This window comes from Mus caroli, unplaced genomic scaffold (assembly GCF_978045245.1).
Source record: "Mus caroli unplaced genomic scaffold, Mus_caroli_1 scaffold_5, whole genome shotgun sequence".
Classification (NCBI taxonomy): domain Eukaryota; kingdom Metazoa; phylum Chordata; class Mammalia; order Rodentia; family Muridae; genus Mus; species Mus caroli.
In genome coordinates, this window is record NW_028227260.1 from 96,385,288 (window position 1) to 96,396,202 (window position 10,915).

Genomic DNA, 10,915 nt, shown 5'->3' on the forward strand with positions numbered 1-10,915 from the left:
CTATAATACATATCTAGCAGTGCCATGTGCATTTACTCTGCTCTAGCTTGATGTTCATCAGTTTTGTTCCAATGCCCCACCAGTCTAAACATTATAATGGAGAGTGGTCCAAGTATACCCCAGACCATGACTGAAGCTATAGTCAGAACTCAAAAGATGGGCTGTGCATATAGCTTAGTAGTTAAGGAGATTGATGCACAATGATGAGTACTGAAATACATATATATCAAAGTCAGGCATTGAGGTAGGTACATATTTGTATCCACAGTAGGGAGAGGAGACAGATGGATCCTGGGGACTTAATGATCAGTCATTCTCTGGATTCAGTAAGTGACATTGTCTCAAAAACAAACAAACAAACAAACATAGATACAATTAAATGTGAAGAATAATAAAGGAATATTCACAGATCTTGTTTCTGTCCTCCATACACACATACATAGGAGAGCACAACCACAAGCACATATCCACAAGCATACAACACACATACAAAGAAAAAAATTAAACACAATAAATTGTGAGCTAACCCTTAAATGATAATGTCAAAGTCCTCAGGCAGGGAAGAACACTAACAACAGGATGCACAAAGGCTCAGATGTTTGAGAGACAAAAGTTAGTTATGTAGCTAAATTTGTCAAAACTGTCCAGGATAACTGTTAGGATGGCTGGTAAATATAGTGGCTCAGGACCTGAGAAAATGGTATGAAAAACAGGCTGTCATCTATCTAATAATGTGGCCACATACTACCAAGAGGCTGGCTTGAAATCCTAGAAAATGGGATGGCATTGGAAATGTAAATGAAATAAATACCTAATAAAAAAAGAGAATAAAGTTTTCCTAGCAAGCCACCAGCATGCTTGGGTCTGCAGTGACCCTGTGCATTCTTATAGTGCTTGCCAGAACAATTTTGAAGTGGTTTGAGGCCTTGCCCTGCTCTCTCCAGAACAAGGTTATAGAAATTTCAGACAATATGGCAGAAAAAAAAGAAATTCTAGAAAAAATGATAACAAAACACATAAGGTGCTTTAAGGTAAACAGGGATTGATGTCACTATTCCCAGTCAACTTCCATCGGATCCAGCATCTTAGAGTTTCCTACTCTCATCCTTTCATACTCTCTCCAGTTTCACTATTACACAATCCTCTCACTTACAGTCCATTTTTGATATAAATAAACTGCAAATGAATTGAGCAGGAAGTACATGAAATGCATTAACAGCACTGACCCGTTTCCCTGAAGACTGCTTTTTAATCATAGTCTCAAAATGACCCTCTAAGCTACCCTAGTTTGAGACTCTGCATTCCAGCAAATTAAGTATCATGTTAGGTCTTTAAGTTGATTCCACTTCCTGAAACACAGCTTCAGATCATTCTAGCCTCCTTTCTGCATTTTGATGGAGGAGATTTGAAGAAATGTAACGAAGGTTATTAAAAGTATAGAGCTGCTTTTCTGAAGGGAAAAAGAGGAAGAGTGGATGTTGGGGGAGCAAGAGAGGGACGCTTGAAGGAGTTGGGGGGCAGACAGGGTTGAGTAGAGGGAGGGGAAACTGCAATCTGGTTTACAGAAAAACAAATTAATTAGTTAGTTCATCAATTAATTTAAAAAAGCATGGAGCTAATGACATCCTAGTTAAAACAGCACCAGCCAATGAAATCAAGTCGCAATTACTATATGATGATATCAGAAATTTTTCCTAATAACACTGAAGCTGCCCAGTCTTTCAAATTATATTCATGTTGAACTTTGTTTTGTAAGGAGTCATAATCAACATTTTCTAGGTTTATGTGGCAATAAGAGGGTGCTAACATTTCTAGGTTAAGATGAGTGGGAGATGGTGTTCAGTGGTTGTTTCAACTGGGAATTAGCTATAGGCTCAAAGCTTTGGATCAAGATCACAGGACAATTCTCTTGAATAAGTCAAAGTGATAGATATAGCTTGACAAGAATCTTGGAGAGGTTATCATTCCCTTTTGTATGTATTAATATGTGACCATTGAAGATGGTTTTTAAGTGTGTATGATGATATATGTGTGTGTTTCATTTCTATTTTGTATGTGTGTACAACGTATGTGTGTATGTGTGGGCCAGAAGTGCACATGTGGAAGTCAGAAGGCAACCTCAGATGTTTGAAGGTGAAAAATAAGACAGTGTATCTCTTATATGTCACTGCTGCATATGCCAGATAATTTGAGCCATGAACTTAAAGATAGATTCTCCTGTCTCTGCCTCCCATGTCTCTATAGAGGTGATAGTATTACAGATGTTCACATTACTGCTTTCAGATTTTACATGAATTCCAGCAATCTAAACTCAGGTTATTAGGTCACTGCATAGCAGCTGTTTTATCCAGATTTGTGACTCATTTAACCTCTTTAACACAACTATAGTAAGAAAATATTCCTAACAATAATTAAAAGGATTCAATGAGCTGTAACACATAACAGATTATTGGCATTTTTAATTGCTACTCTATATGCGAGGAATAAATTGTCTAAGCCCAACACTGTCCCACCATCTCGAGGTATCAAATACGTACCTGTATAATGAGGATGTGGAGCTACCTGACCTTTAAGGACTCCATTGGGACTGATGGTGCAGACATCTTGCCAAATTTATCAGAGCTGAAGTCAGTTGTATTTGAGCCCAAGGCATTCTGGAATATTTTTATTGTTTATAAAAAGGAAATGTGCAGTATGCATTTTGGGTGCAAACTGAAATAAACTAGGCATTGGGAGGAGGGAAAAGCAATGCTTCTGAAATCCCAGAGTCCCACTGCCTAGCAGGGTAAACACTGACTGCCATGCTTGTGTTTATCCCTTGAGCTGTAATCAGATCTGAGCAAAGTGTAAGCTATTATCACAATTCTCAACACAATTATATGCTTTACAATATGAGTTGGTAATTTATGGCTTTCTTTAGTTTGATTTTTAAAAAAATATCTTCGTTGTCCCTGGGAACAAATCTCTGAGGAAAGAAAAGACTACATCCCTAGGAGGAGGGCTACCAGAATTGGAACCAAACATACAATATCTACTAAACACCTAATTGGTGGTAGGTATTTGAGTCTCCTTTCCACTCTTCTATTAATCTGTGCACATCTATAGATACCAGTATAGTGCCTAAAAGATAGAAAAAGGCTAAAGAAATGACTCTGGAGTGAAGAGATGAAAATATATTTTCCTAAAATCTCAACCCAGAATAAATTGGGAGAAAACAAAAGGATTACAAATGAATATGGGGTCTAGTTAAATAAAGTAATAATTTTTAAGAGATATGTATGACAAAAAGTTGTATAGAGAGAGCTGCCATCTAACTGTTGCCTATTAGGAAACAGGTGCTATGCTAAGTACTTCTAATTGTTTGCTGGAAAGAATACTGTCTTCGTCATCATCATCATCATTCCTTTACAGAATATGAAACTGAGGCTTAAGTGATTTCCCCAACAAGCTCCACAGATTGGACAAAGTTCCATCACATTTATCTAGCATTTGAGGTTAAGACGAGGCCATAGTATATATATCAGGTTGGCCTTGAAAACTGCTACATAACTGAGGCTGGTCTCTATATCAAGATCTTACTGTCTCAGCCTTCCAAATGGTGGATATTGCTTACTATGAAGGTGGTGAGATGGAGTCAGGAGCCAGAGAGAGAATACAGGTAAATAATAGAAACTGAAAGGGATATGGAAACAGATTTTACATTGGTCCTCCAAAAGAGACTCAACCCAGTGAGACTCATTTCACACTTGTGACCTCCGGAACTGAAAGGTAATACATTCATGTTTCAAAGAGTTATGTGTATAGTCATTTGTTAAGCTAGCCATGGGGAGCCAGTGTGCCTCCCTCACCTTTATTTTTGTCGTTAGGAAATGACCCAAACTCCAATGCACCTTAATCAGCATTGGTAAATGTTTAGAGGTCCCACATCCTAACCATTTCATGCAAATTAAGTTCCAACTTCATGCAGCACAGCATGGAGCATTTCACAAATATCCATACATATACAGCCTTATGCAAAGTGCCAGGAATAAAGCAGAAAAGAAAACAGACAAGGGCAAACTGCACTGACAAGAAAGGAGTTTCCTAGTATATGCAACAATGTTACCTAAAACACATGTATCCAATCATTAGCGTTTTATCTATAAAAAAATCCATCATAGATCAAACAGGTTTTTTTTACTATCAATAAATGATTTTGAACATATAGAGGAAAAAAAAAACACCTTTAAGATGTCACAGGGAAGACTGAATTGCAACACAAGCAGGGATCTTGCTAAATGCCATGACTAAAGGACAAGGGGCCAATACATCTAGGAAATGAACCAAAGTTGCAGAGGTTGATATCTGAAAGGTAGTAGAATGCCAGAGCATCTGCCTGGCCTCTGAATATGCTGTGCCCAGTCCTACTTCTACCACCTGTACTACTGGGACAGTTAAATTTTAAGATTTGTGTTTCCTCCTCATTTTACACAAACTGGGTTCTTTGAAGGGAGGAGATTTTATTTCTGTACTTCCCAGGTCCATGAATGTGAGATTAGTCAATGTTCCTCTGATTTTAAGAGACACATGGAAACTGTAAGCCACACTATATGAGGAAGAAGGCTGTGTGAGGAGATGTGACTGAGAGCTAGAGAGACATAATCATTGTTGTTTGATCTTTTGCTGCTTTGGAGAGACCTCTAAGCTTCCTCCATTATTCATTTTTCCCTTTCCAACCCACCTCCTAGTGGGACTGACAACTAAATGAATCTCACTTGAAAGATATCATCAATGAGCAGTCTGGAAGAATGAGGAATCCAGGCAATGAAGGGTGAGCAAGCAGAGTCAGCTGCATTGACAGTCCTGGTAGGGGGCTCTTAGGGCAGCTTCTGAGCTCTGAATTCTAGACAGGATGCTTACTTCTTCCCTAATCACTTAGGGCCTTGGATTTTTACTTTAAAACAGAGTCAAGAAATAAGAAAAAATACAGGCTGGGAAACAGTATCTCCAGCGCCTCTACAAGCCTCCCTGATGTCTTGGTACAGGGGCTGCTAAGTTGGCTAATAATCACATTTTATCACCCAAGGAGGTAAAGACCATATTTTTGCATGGAAGAGAATGGCATCTGAAGAAAGACAGGACTAGTGTTTTGCTGTTTGTGGCTTCTAGAAAAGCTTTAACCAGAAGCCAATAGCTGCTTCATTTTATGACACCCACTTAACTTTTTACTATTAGTTTTATATATATATATATATATATATATATATATATATATATATATACATTTCTTTTATAAACATAAACTGAATTGATGCATAGAATGAGCTTTTAAATTGTCTCTCAGAATGATTCAATCAGCAGATCAGACACAAAGCTGCTGTATTAATGATTCTCTGTCATGGCTTGCAAATGCAAAGAGCACTTAGTCACCCATCTATTCACAGTCATTTCTGTGCCCCTTTGCTTGGGAGATATACCTCAGGCTAGTGGAAGTTTCACTTCGTTCCACAAGGGCTTGAAGTCAGGAATAACAACATAACAGATGCAATTTTAAACCAAGGAAGAAGAGTCATCCAGCCTCCTCTGGGAGATATGGAGAAACATGTTCATTTCATAGCAATGTCCCAGTCACTAGCTTCCTCCCAGACTCCCCACTGAAACGATCTTTCATGTGAATTTCATTTAACTGTCAATCATTTGACAGGACAGTGGAAATTAAAATGGAAGAGGAAGTTTGGGGGCTGACAGTACAGAAACAAAAGATCAAAAGCAGATGACCCTTCCTTCTATCTCCTCTTTCAAGGATACATAAATATATCCATTTTCTTCTAGTCACAAAGATTAAGATAAAATTTGAGTTAAATTCCCCAAAATGTGCCACACTGCCCAATGTGCTCCTATGTTTCCACTCTGTAACAGTCTGTGGCAGTCTGTAATAGGAGAAAGTAGTCCTTCTTTAGGAATCATGCATAATAAGAAGCTAAGTACTAATGAATAAGTGAAGAGTCAAATGTGGCGCCAAATGGCACTCCTTAGAGTAGAAAATAGTGGATTGGTACAATATAGAGATTTGGGGTGCCAAGTAAGGTCAAAAGTACCCAGACTGAGCTTAACATGGCATAATAAAGAGTCTGGATTTTATCTGAATAATACCACTGAAGGATGTTATATAGAACAGCATGGTCACATGAGATTTAAGTCTCTTTGGTGCCAATAGAACAGAATGGTATGGAGTAAGAGCAGTATCAGTGAGGTAGAAAATTCATTAAGGTAACACTTCTCTCAACGGAGATACTGAAGAAAGGAAGTTCAGCCTCTGTGAGACTCTAACCAAGGATAAACAGAAGGAATATTTCGAAAATTCAATGAATACATGGGACTTAATATATTTCCAAGTATGGGAGTGTAGGGAAGGAAGGAACACAGATTGATAGTCAGATTTCTAATTTGGAGTTTGAATCGATGACTTACTATTTGTTAATTATGGTCTTATGTTCAGAGAAATCTAATTAGAGATAGGAAGTTAGTTATTATAGATCCATGGTACAAAGAAAGATGTGAGTTAGGTATGTACATCAAAAAGTTGTTTGTGTAGGAATTATTATTGAGTTTAGTAAAGAGGGAATCCATGCTAATCTTTTACAAAATCATTTTGATTAAGTTGTATGTGAAGATTTAGATTAGTGGAGTAGGAGAGACTCTTGCTTGATCAGTTCTATTTCCTTTGAAAATTATGAAGGTACAAAGACAGGCTGAAGGATGTGCAACAATATGATCATGGAACCTATGAATTTTCATGGATGCCAGTTTGCCAAATGGTAGGCTTTTCATGAGCAGCCAGTATTCACTGTACTAAAGAAATGAAGTCATTAAAAAAAAAAGTTGGTTGGGAAAATGGGACACAAAGAGTAAAGAACTTAGAAATATTGACCAGGGCAGTTGGAAGTAGAGATGTAAGTTGTAAAGAATTTGAAAAACAAGAGTATTGAGAAGAGAGGAATGACCTGCAGCAGCAGCAGCAGCATCTGTGATTAGAGGAAAATAAAGTAGATTGATTTAAAATATAGGAAATGAAATGGACAACTAATGTGTGTAAGTTATTGGTAGATGGAAACCAAAGAGTGCTGGATTGAGCTTCCACCTGGCTGTTATCACTACTCAGAGCTTGATGCAGAGAGGATGACTGACAGCCCAAAGGAATGATTTTTGATAAAGAGGAAATTAAAGCTATCAGTATTGAAGTGAGAAGAATACTACCAAATAATCCTATACCTAACATTGTATAGCATGCTCAGTGTGTGAATCAATGAATAAACTGATAATGAATTTAAGAACTCAACTGGGTAGAACTAGAAAAATGTGGAACCCAGTGAAAAGAGTTCTTATTTCAGACACATAATTACTCTCAATAGAATGAATATGGGGACCTTTCAGAAATGGCCAAAACAATTCTCAAAGAAGGAGGCGGTTACTGAGGGTTTAATCTCATGACTGGTTACTATTCTGACTCCTAGTCTAAGAGCTTCCTCAGTGGCTGCTATGGAAACACAGATGGGCTCAAGTCTTTGGTTTCTGGACTCTAGGAAAATATAAAAACAATTCAGTACAATGCTGGCAAACTCCTGCTCTCCTATGACCATGCCCCCAACACTTGTTCTGTCTATTGCATATGGTGTTCCATTTCAGAACCCTTGGTTACATCATAGGTCTCATTCTCCAAAACAGTGGGATCTGTGCTCCAAGTATGACTTTTACTCACAGAAAATATTTGTTATTAAGGCTGTTAGACATTCCAAATATGAGACATAAATGCTGTATTTCACAGTACAGTCATCTGCTTAGAGACTTATTATTCTGATGTCCCTGTATTTTAGGGCTACAGACATACATAATTGGAATGGAATTATCAAGTGAATGTTATGGCTATGGACTGAAAACACAAAGCAAACAAAAATAATTCCATTTGTGGGTGGAAATGATAATATTTGGCCATATAATTTTTTCTGCTAGGGTAATTGTAGAATGCAGAGATAATAGATACAAAATTACAGGCAGGCATGAGGACTAGGCAAAGCAGAAACTGAGTCATAATTGTGTAAACCTTTCTTCCCACTCAAATTGCTTTTGTCTCCATACAGATTGAAAGCAAGTGTCAGAAGTCCATGTGTACCACACACACTGAAAAGATTGCGAGTTCAGGATCTTGTTGAAATACAGACTCAAACTCAGAAAACTCTTGCCCATTTGCAAGATACTTTTGGGTTATGGGATGGGATGTTGACCCTGGAGTAGAAACTAAGACCTTAATAAGGGGCCTGCCAAATTCCAAATGGGCCAGGCCAGTGTGGAAGTTCAGTGCCTAATGGGAAATTCTTCAGTTGGTTTCTCCTCACTAGATCCCTTGTCAATGATAGTCGTGGTATGATCATAGCACTAACTCAGAGTTGAAATTCTAGGGGATCAAATGTTGTAAATGCATTTAAAGAATGCAAGACCATAGGGAAGGAGCCAAGAGAGTAGAGTTGATAGTCCCAGCTCCTTTTCAGATAAATTCAACTACTGATGACCAATCCTTAGAGGAGTGGCTTTTTCTCAAAGGTCAGGGCTATTTTTATTAGTCTTGTCAAAGACAATAAGCTTCCCTGTGCTCTATGGGTAGACATGGAGGCTCTCGGGACAGAGAAGGGGGAAGGCATTGTACCGAGGCAGGAGGAGGATTAGTTTCTCCTTTCCAGCACGTCATTTATGGGAAAAAGAGAGGGAGGGGGAAACACCCAAAGATAAGGGAAAGTTATAACTGGATGATGAAGGAAAGGCCATGGAGATGAATACAGTAATTATAGTGCTGGGGAGCATCTTTATGGCTAATCAATTCTTTTTTTTTTTTTTCCTGGTGCTGGTATTTTATTTCTTTGTGTACATTAGGCCATGAATTCGTATGGAATGGGTTCCAACAGCTCAGGTTCTTTTCCGTTAGTCCTCTCAAAGTGTGCTTCTCTGGGTGGCGCAGGCTGGCGCTTCAGCTGCACCCAGGTGCCCTTTTCTTTGGCTTCCTTTTTCTTCTGGTCGTTCTCCTTCACCCGCTTCAGGAAGCTGTCCCTGCTCTTTGAGTGCTTGATGTGCTCAATCCGCACATTGATCCTCTTGGCTAGAATTTTGCCCTTAACCTGCTTGTTGACAATGATGCCCACGGCATGCTGGGAGACATTGTAGACTCTTCCGGTTTTGCCGTGGTAGCACTTATGGGGCATTCCTTTTTGAACAGTGCCCATTCCCTTGATGTCTACAATATCACCCTTCTTGTAGATTCGCATGTATGTGGCCAAAGGAACAACGCCATGTTTCCTAAAAGACCTAGAGAACATATACCGGGTGCCTCTCCTCTTTCCCTTTGTGTTCGTCATTTTGGCGAGTTACTGGAAGATGGCTGCGGTGGCTGACAGCTAATCAATTCTTTTTTTTTTAAATTTTTAATATTTTTATTACATATTTTCCTCAATTACATTTCCAATGCTATCCCAAAAGTCCCCCATAGCGCCCCCCACTTCCCTACCCACCCATTCCCATTCTTTTGGCCCTGGCATTCCCCTATATTGGGGCATATAAAGTTTGCAAGTCCAATGGGCCTCTCTTTCCATTGATACATATGCAGCTAGAGACAAGAGCTCCGGGGTTCTGGTTAGTACATCATGTTGTTCCAACAATAGGGTTGCAGATCCCTTTAGCTCCTTGGGTACTTTCTCTAGCTTCTCCATTGGGAGCCCTGTGATACATCCAATAGCTGACTGTGAACATCCACTCCTGTGTTTGCTAGGCCCCGGCATCGTCTCACAAGAGACAGCTATATTTGGGTCCTTTCAGCAAAATCTTGCTAGTGTATGCAATGGTGTCAGCGTTTAGAAGCTGCTTATGGGATGGATCCCTGGATACGGCAGTCTCTAAATGGTCCATCCTTTCATCACAGCTACGAACTTTGTCTCTGTAACTCCTTCCCTGGGTGTTTTGTTCCCAATTCTAAGAAGGGGCACAGTGTCCACACTTTGGTCTTCATTCTTCTTGAGTTTCATGCGTTTAGCAAATTGTATCTTATATCTTGGGTATCCTAAGTTTTGGGCTAATATCCACTTATCAGTGAATACATATTGTGTGAGTTCTTTTGTGATTGTGTTACTTCACTCAAGATGATGCCCTCCAGGTCCATCCATTTGGCTAGGAATTTCATAAATTCATTCTTTTTAATAGCTGATATAATTGAAGACCCAGAAATGAACCCACACACCTACGGTCACTTGATCTTCGACAAGGGAGCTAAAAACATCCAGTGGAAGAAAGACAGCATTTTCAACAAATGGTGCTGGCACAACTGGTTGTTAACATGTAGAAGAATGCGAATCGATCCATTCCTATCTCCTTGTACTAAGGTCAAGTCTAAGTGGATCAAGGAACTACACATAAAACCAGAGACACTGAAACTTATAGAGGAGAAAGTGGGGAAAAGCCTTGAAGATATGGGCACAGGGGAAAAATTCCTGAATAGAACAGTAATGGCTTGTGCTGCAAGATCGAGAATTGACAAGTGGGACCTCATGAAACTGCAAAGCTTCTGCAAGGCTAAAGACACCATCAATAAGACAAAAAAAAACCACCAACAGATTGGGAAAGGATCTTCACCTATCCTAAATCAGATAAGGGACTAATATCCAATATATATAATCAATTCTTAAAGCATCTGTTTTTGTCACTTTAAGTTTAGGCTGTGAATCTACTGTGAAAAGCTCCCAGAAAAGACACTGAGTCTAGAGTAGCCAGTCTTAAGAATGGGGCATTTTAACCGGTAATAAGGACACATGCTCCACTATGTTCATAGCAGCCTTATTTATAATAGCCAGAAACTGGAAAGAATCCAGATGCCCCTCAACAGAGGAATGGATACAAA

General features: G+C 39.0%; 1 non-coding gene and 1 pseudogene across 1 annotated transcript; one reads left to right on the plus strand and one right to left on the minus strand.

Annotated features, from left to right (window-relative positions):
- The first annotated feature begins 839 nt into the window (after positions 1–839).
- Positions 840–972, plus strand: LOC115030165 (small nucleolar RNA SNORA9). Its single transcript, XR_003835787.1, has one exon. It is a non-coding gene; the product is annotated as a small nucleolar RNA SNORA9 (small nucleolar RNA).
- A 7,928-nt stretch (positions 973–8,900) lies between these two features.
- LOC147004720 (large ribosomal subunit protein eL21 pseudogene) lies at positions 8,901–9,406 on the minus strand (annotated as a pseudogene).
- Positions 9,407–10,915: the final 1,509 nt, after the last annotated feature.